Genomic DNA, 8,573 nt, shown 5'->3' with positions numbered 1-8,573 from the left:
GGGTGTGTTATGTTGCCATTTCTACTTGAAAGTATTTACGGCTACAGAAGCTTGCCAGGGATTTATTTAGCAAATTCCTTTACGTGAACTTGAGCACCTCGGAACACAGGGTTCTAAACATGATAGGAGCTGGCATGCTTGCGAAGAATGATCACATTACTCACCAAATTTCAGCCGTATTTAGAGCTAAGTTTACTAATACATAGCGCGTGCATTTGTTTTGCCATGGATGCACAGTTGAAGAAGTCACATTATTTTGCAAAAGTAATCCCAATTGGATTTTTTTTTTTTTTTTTTTTTTGGTTTTTCAAGACAGGGTTTCTCTGTATAGCCCTGGCTGTCCTGGAACTCACTTTGTAGACCAGGCTGGCCTCGAACTCAGAAATCCGCCTGCCTCTGCCTCCCGAGTGCTGGGATTAAAGGCGTGCGCCACCACCGCCTGGCCCAATTGGATTTTTAAAAATGTTATAGCCTATCCTAAATCATCTTTCTTTTTTTTTTTTTCTTGGCGGTACCGGGGATGGAACCTAGAGGCTCACATGGGAATGAATGAAAAGACTCTTTTCATCTATCACTGTTGCAAAAACGTCAATACGAACGAACAACAAAACAATAAGCCATATAGCCTGTTGCAGACTCCAAAGGATGATATAAATGCAAGGCATTCAACTGTTCCGAGTAGGCAGGTGACTCTGCATAACTTGTGAGGTTAGAGACCCTGGCATCCAAAAGAGTATCTCTTCCCCCATAGGCAGGTCTATAATGTACCAGAATAGTGAGTCTGGGGGAGTTTGGAAAGAAATCCACAGGGCTCGGGTTCCATGCTTGCTTGCGTCTTTAAGCCAATTATCAAGGTCACTCCAGGATGCTTCAGCACTTTGGCACATACCAGAAAGCCAGTATTACAGGGACGAATGAATGAATGAATGTGAACAAAGTCATCACAGATAACTGTATAAAGAAAGGTGGCTGACTTTGTGCTCGTTCTTAAGCCCCAGACTGTGTAATAAAAGGGGTGCTCTCATATCCTGCCTTACAGTTATTCCCCCATCATTCCAAAGGGCCTCCAGTTGATAGTACTTTAGCTCACATGGAAAAAGCCTGATCCAGAAGAGTGAGAACAGAACCCAGGGGCTCCCCTGTAGAAAAGGTAGAAGCTGGGCTGGTGAGATGGCTCAGTGGGTAAGAGCACCCGACTGCTCTTCCGAAGGTCCAGAGTTCAAATCCCAGCAACCACATGGTGGCTCACAACCATCCGTAACGAGATCTGGCGCCCTCTTCTGGAGTGTCTGAAGACAGCTACAGTGTACTTACATATAATAAATAAATAAATCTTTAAAAAAAAAAAAAAAAAAAGAAAAGGTAGAAGCTGAAGAAGAAACTCCAGGGAGGTCCGAGAGATCTGGAGACAGTACAACCACGGAAAACCAACGGTTTGTATTTCACAAAGTGGGGAATTATCAAAAGACCCTCTGGTTGTACCATTTGTACTTTGGTGAATATTTTAAAAATATGTTTATTTTAATAGACAGATATAGTTATGCATACCAACAGAGTACCATGGAGGTACCATTTTGATGCATACACCATTAATATTTAAATAATATTTAAATCAGATCTAATTAAAATAATTAAACATATATCATGGGACATTTGTTCTATCTTCATGGTAAAAACACTGAAAGTCCTTGACTTTAGCTTTTGAAATGTATCGTATACTGCCACCTATAACCAACCTACTGTGAAATGATATGTCAGGGGCTTCCAGCTCTGGCCATACTATTAATATGACTTTTTACTCATTGATCAACCTCTGTTGTCCCCCAGCTCTGCTGTCCCAGCTCTATACTATGCCCTTCTACGAGGTGAAGGTTATTTTGGAAGCCACATATGAGTAAGATTGTATGGTGCTTATCTTTCTGTATCTGGTTTATTTCATTGAACATGATTCCCAGTTCCCAGTGATGCCGAGGATAGAATTTCAGATTTTAATGGCTGAACAGCAGCACAGATGTGCTCTTGACATGTTGAATTCATTTCCTCTGATATTCAAATGGTGTTATAATTTAGGATTTAAATGTCCCACAAAGGCCCACGTTGATTAAAGGCTTGGTCCCCAGCTTGGTGTAATAGGGAGGTGATGGGGACATTTAAGAGGTGAGAGCTTGGCTGGGTATGGTGATGCCTATCTTTAATCACAACATTTGGAAGGCAGAGGCTGGTGAATCTCTGTAAGTTCAAGGCTAGCCTGTGCTACATACATACCCTCTCTCAAGAAAAGGAAAGAAGAGAAAAGGATAAGGCAGTTAGGTTGTCAAGGGCATGCCTTCAAACGAGGATGCTGGGATCCACACCCCTTTTGTCATTTTCTCTATCACGGGCACCTCACTACAGGCCCAAAACTTTGAGGCAGATTAGTCAGAGAGGAAAGCCCCCAAACTGTGAACTAAACCAAGCCTTTCCTTTTGTGAGTTGATAGTCTCAGGTATTTTGTTATAGTAACAGAAAGCTGACTGACACAGGGTCTGCTGGACCAGTAACAGTTCTCTTTTTATTTTGTTTCTTTTTATATTGGTGAATTGTTATATTCTTTTCTTAAGTTGGATCAGCTTCTGTCTTAGGGTTTCTATTCCTGAACAAAACATTATGACCAAAAAGCAAGCTGGAGAGGAAAGGGTTTATTCAGCTTACACTTCCACATTGCTATTTAGGAATAGGGAAAGCAAGTCAGGACAGGAACTCACACAGACAGGATCCTGGAGGCAGGAGCTGATGCAGAAGCCATGGAGGGCTATTGCTTACTGGCTTGCTTCCCCTGGCTTGCTCAGCTTGCTTTCTTACAGAACCCAGGACTCCCCAGCCCAGGGAAGGCACCACCCACAAGGGGCCATCCCACCCTTGATCACTCATTGAGAAAATGCCTTACAGCTGGATCTCATGGAGGCATTTCCTCAAGGGAGGCTCCTTTCTCTGTGATAACTCCAGCTTGTATCAAATTGATACATAAAACCAGCCAGGACAGCTTCCAACATTTTATGCTTTGTGCTTTCTATGTTTTGAGGTAGCTAAGTGTTTTGCTGGCACCATTCCCTATGATCCATCTTTATTCTTTTTATCTAGGTGTCTTGTCTTTTTCTCTTCACGGAGGAAGTAGGCTTGCCACCAAGGCCATTCTCTGGCTGCACACCAGGAGTCTCTGAATAGGGTTGGGCCCACCTTGGACACAGTTAGCTGTTTCTTCCATACCTCTACTCAATGAGGATTGGCACCTCACATGCAGAACTAACCAAGAATTTGTTCCTTGGCTGCACTTGTATTTTTGTTGGATAGTTATTTATTTCACATAAGCACTTTGGTCAAATGGCAATTTGACTCCAGTTTTTGATATTGATTGACATCCTTCTCTTCCAATCTCCCATCTAGGCGAGATGACTAGAGGCCTGGAGCTCCCTTGCTGAGGTGCTGGTGAGAAAGTCAAACCATGCAAGCCTGTATTGCAGAGTCCTCTCTATCCACTGTGGGAGCAGCTTTCCAGCTTCCCTCCCTTCTTTGGGGATTCTCAAGCCATCTCTCACTGAACCTTGAAAGGAAAGCTTCAATTATGTAAACAACAAGGGTGAATAACAGGCACACCCTCTTGGAGCAAGTACAGGCTCCATCCTTCTTTTGCAACCAAGCCCCATATCCATGGACACCCAGCTGTCTCTCCCCTGGAGTGTCCCCGACAGTCACTGTAACAGGTTACAGTGGATGTGTTGTGTCTATGATGACAAAAAGTTGGCTGTGAGTTGATTCTTTCTGCAATTACTCACGTTTTAAGTATTCCATGGTAGCTGAAATCAGAACCTTTGATAACATGTTATTTAACTAAAGTGACATGGGAAATTTTCTATATCAGAGCCATACAAAGAGTATTAAAGACACTGAAATAGAAGAAGAGTGGGGACTGGGCAGCCTTGGATTGACTGATAGATGCAGAGTGAAGACCAGATGCAGATAGGCAAGGAGGCGCTGCTTTCTCAATGAGCTGTATTTAAGTGCACCTCATCACATGGCCCTAGACACTCGTGGTAGTACACATCACTTCCATTGTTCTTATTATGACATAAGTGCTTTGTTCTTTCCTAGGAGATCACACCAGAGTCCCTGCGAGTGGCTACAATAGCCACTGATGCTTCTCCTCTCAAGAGCACACCCTATTCATATCTAACAGAATTTTGACTTTTGTTCAGTTATCCACACTGCTCTGTGAAGTCATGCTCTTCAGGTACAGCTTGCTCAAACAGCGAAGACCAGGAAGCTGAGGGCTACATTTTATTTATTTATAAATAAATATGCATATTTATTATTATATATATGTATGGTATGGTGTGTGTGGTATTTGTATGCATGTGGTGTTTGGTGTGGTATGGCATGTGTGTATAGTGTATATATGTGCATGTGTGTTTGTGTGGTTATACGTGGTGTGATGTGTGTGTGGTATGGTCTGTGTGTGTGGTATGATATATATGGTGTGTGTGTGTGTGGTGAAGTGTGGTGTCATGAATATATTGCATATGTGTTGTGGTGTTGTGTGTGTTGTATGTGATATGGTATGTGTACATGTGTGTGTGATGTGGTATCACTAGGTGTGGTGGTGTGTGTGGGGTGTATGTGAAGTGTGTGTAGTATGTGTTCGTGTATAGTGTGGTGTAGTATATGGGATATGTGTGTGTGTGGTATATGTGTGTGTGCACATGTTCATGTGTGATGTGGTGTTTAGTTATATATGTGTGTGTGTGTGTGTGTGTGTGCATTTGCCTGTATGTATGTATACGCATGTATTCATGTGTGCATGTGTGTGTCTATGTGCCTCTGTGTGTGTGTGTACATGAGTTCTGCAGATTGAATTCAGGTTCTTGTGTTGCCCAGACTGGTTTTTCTTAAACCTCTGTTCATTGCTCACGTTTTCCAGGGCAGCTCTGTTATGAGGGGGAGGATGGTCTGAGTGGTGGTGAGGAGACTTGGGGGAAATTGGTTGTAGAACAGTGGAGAGCAGTGGTTGGATGGGAAGAAGGCAGAGAGATGAAGTTAAAGCTGTCTGCTTCCATACACAGATGCCCTTTATGCAAGGAGTCTAAAGACTGGTTACACAAAATGAGAAATCACTTATGTTAAATAACATAGCATTTGTTGTTTTTTATTTTTTGTTCTTTTTTTTGTTTTTGTTTTTTGTTTGTTTGTTTGTTTGTTTTCTTTTTCAAGACAGAGTTTCTCTGTATAGCCCTGGAACTCACTCTGTAGACCAGGCTGACCTCAATCCTCCTGCCTCTACCTCCCAAGTGCTGGGATTAAAGGCATGTGCCACTACTGCCCGGTGACATAGTATTTGTATAGAACCCACATATCTTCCTTTACTATTTACATTTCTTCCTTCCTTTCTTTTTTTTGTTTTGCTTTGTTTGTTTGTTTGTTTGTTTGTTTGTTTGTTTTTTGAGACAGGGTTTCTCTGTATAGCCCTGGCTGTCCTGGAACTCACTTTGTAGACCAGGCTGGCCTCAAACTCAGAAATCCGCCTGCCTCTGCCTCCTGAGTGCTGAGATTAAAGGAATGGACTATCACACTTGACTCCTGTGCACTTACTGAATACAATGTAACACATATACTGTATTGTTTGTGGAATAATGCCAAGACAAAGAAAGTCTGTAACTGTTCAACACAGACACAAGCTTTTTTCCTCCTTAACATTTTCTATCAGTCTTGTTTGAATCTGGGAACACAGAGCCTGGTACAGAAAGCTGCTGCAGGATACTGGGGCCTAGCAAACACAGAGGTGGATGCTCACAGTCAGCTATTGGATGGATCACAGGACTCCCAATGGAGGAGCTAGAGAAAGTACCCAAGGAGCTAAAGGGAACTGCAACCCTATAGGTGGAACAACAATATGAACTAACCAGTACCCCGGAGCTCTTGACTCTAGCTGCATATGTATCAAAAGATGGCCTAGTCAGCCATCACTGGAGAAAAAGGCCCCTTGGTCATGCAAACTTTATATGCCCCAGTACAGGGGAATGCCAGGGCCAAAAAGTGGGAGTGGGTGGGTAGGGGAGTGGGGGGGGGAGGGTATGGGGGACTTTTGGGATAGCATTGGAAATGTAAATGAGGAAAATACCTAATTAAAGAAAAAAAAAAAAGAAAGCTGCTGCAGAGGAAAAGAGAGGTGTGAGAAACTCTAATTACAACATCAAAGATCATGCATGGAGCGTCTGAGTGTCCCTCCTCCCAAGGAAGAAGGACCCTTGTCAAGACCCAGCTCAAGAAATAACAGTGACAGACTTATGGGGGGTGTTTAAAGGTGTTTCTTGCTGCTGTCTTTGCATGTTTCCTGTGTACAATAACTATGCTTTATAATATGAAGAAAATGGATTTAATAATAATAACAGACATGATCCAGGGGACCCAGGGGACCCAGGGGACCCAGGGCACCCAGGGCACCCAGGGGACATCAACGTTTTCAGAGTATTCCTTTAGTTTTCTGAACACTCACAAATTGTGATGGGAACACACATGACTCAGGAACTATCATCATGAAATCACTTCATTTCATGTTGCTCCTTAAAAAAAGGATTTATGTGTCTATGTATGTCCCCGAGTGTATGTACATGCAACACGTGTGCAGATGCCAACAGAGACCAGAAGATGGAATCCGTTAACCAAGAATTAAAGTTACAGGTGATTGGGATAAGCCATGTGGGTGCTGGGAACTGAACTGGAGCCTCCTGCAAGAACAGCAAATGTTTTTAACTTCTGAGTCATCTCTCCAAACCCCTACTTGATATTCTTTTAAATTCATTCATGGGGGCTTGTTGGTCATGCCTCCACCCACGGGAACCTAAGCATTTCTACAACTTTTAGCTCCTTCTCAATACAAATGGTCTCAGTGCACAGACCATTCTAGACCCCTTTAATATTTTAAGTGCAAATTTACACAGGGTATTTCTCCATGACTCAGGGCAGGAGCAGCTGCAGAAAGGAGGCTAGAAAAACGGTCCCCTTTCTTTCTCCATCCCACAGCCTCCTAGTCCCCTGCAGTTCATCAGCCATAGGGGGCCAGCAGGTGTAGTGGGTAACGGGAAGAAGAGAAAGATGATCAGAACTCAGCTGCTGCTGAGGTGATTGCCTCCTTTCTCCTCAGCCCTGGAAGACCATCAAAGCTAATCCTTTCTTTGGGGAGGGGTTGTATGACTTTCCTGGACATTTTCCTCCTGTCTTCCTCAGCCATCTCTTGCTGGCAGTTCCCTAAGTAGGAATGGTGATTTCTGACTCTGTCTGTGCTTTGCCTACGCTCATTGTCTCTCCGGACGGCTCTCTTGGACAAGACCTAAATGGACACACAGTGACATTCTCATAGGTATGACCCCACTGGCTCTGAGGCAGCACTCATGTCCCTCTTCCCTGGGGTGATAGGGTGGAGGCCAAGGTTGATATCACATGCCTTCCCAAGTCTCTCTCCTCTTCTGATTTTCTTTTTGAGACGGAATCTCTCAGTGGACTTGGAGCTCACAGATTGAGTCTGGCTGACTGGCCAGGGAGCTCCAGACATCTACTTGCCTATCCCAAGCTGTTGGGGTTACAGTGCCTGACATCTATGTGGCTACTGGTTATCTGACTCAATGCTTGTGTGATACACAGTTTACTGGCAGAGCTGTCTTTGTAACCCCAACTTCCCATTTCTTTGTTTTCAGTGAATTAATTTATTTATTCACTTTACATCCCAATATCAGCCCTGCTCCTCCAAGAATTCCCCCTCTCAAAGCTCCTGTCCCCATTCCTCTGTCCTTCTTTTCTGAGAAGGGGGAGTTTCCCCTGGGTATAATCCCCCCACCCCACTGCACATCAGTCACCGATGGGCACATCCTCTCCCATTGAGGCCAGGCAAGGTGGCCCAGTTTGGGGAACAGGATCAACAGGCAGGCAACAGAGGCAGGAATACTCCCCACTCCAGTTGTTAGGGGACCCACAGAAGACCAAGCTGCACATCTGCTACATACGTGTGTGTGTGGGGGGGCATGGGGAGGGCAACTTCTTACTCTTAAATCCTCGCAGGTAAGACACAGCATCCCATTCTCCTCTTCTGCCTTCACCTTCATTTTAAAGAATATTGCAGCCGGGCGTGGTGGCGCACGCCTTTAATCCCCGCACTTGGGAGGCAGAGGCAGGCGGATTTCTGAGTTGGAGGCCAGCCTGGTCTACAGAGTGAGTTTCAGGACAGCCAAACAAACAAACAAACAAAAAAGAATATCGCTTTACCTTTGCAGGCTGTATTTTGGTGAAATGTAAAAGTTCACCAACACTACCAAGTTTTCAGTCCATCTATTTCTAAAAAAAAAAAAAAGCCGGGCGTGATGGTGCATGCCTTTAATCCCAGCACTCAGGAGGCAGAGGCAGGCAGATTTAACTTTCATTTATACAGCCCTTTGGAGTTTAGAAAGGAGAGAACTTCAAGTTGCTCAGGCACAAAGAGAAGCAGTGTTGGAAACATAATGGTGACATGGGAAGAGGCAGCCCTGGGTGTCTTCCTCAAGTGCCCAGGG

This window comes from Mus caroli, unplaced genomic scaffold, assembly GCF_978045245.1.
Source record: "Mus caroli unplaced genomic scaffold, Mus_caroli_1 scaffold_18, whole genome shotgun sequence".
In the NCBI taxonomy this organism is placed as follows: domain Eukaryota; kingdom Metazoa; phylum Chordata; class Mammalia; order Rodentia; family Muridae; genus Mus; species Mus caroli.
This window is presented reverse-complemented; position numbering follows the sequence as displayed.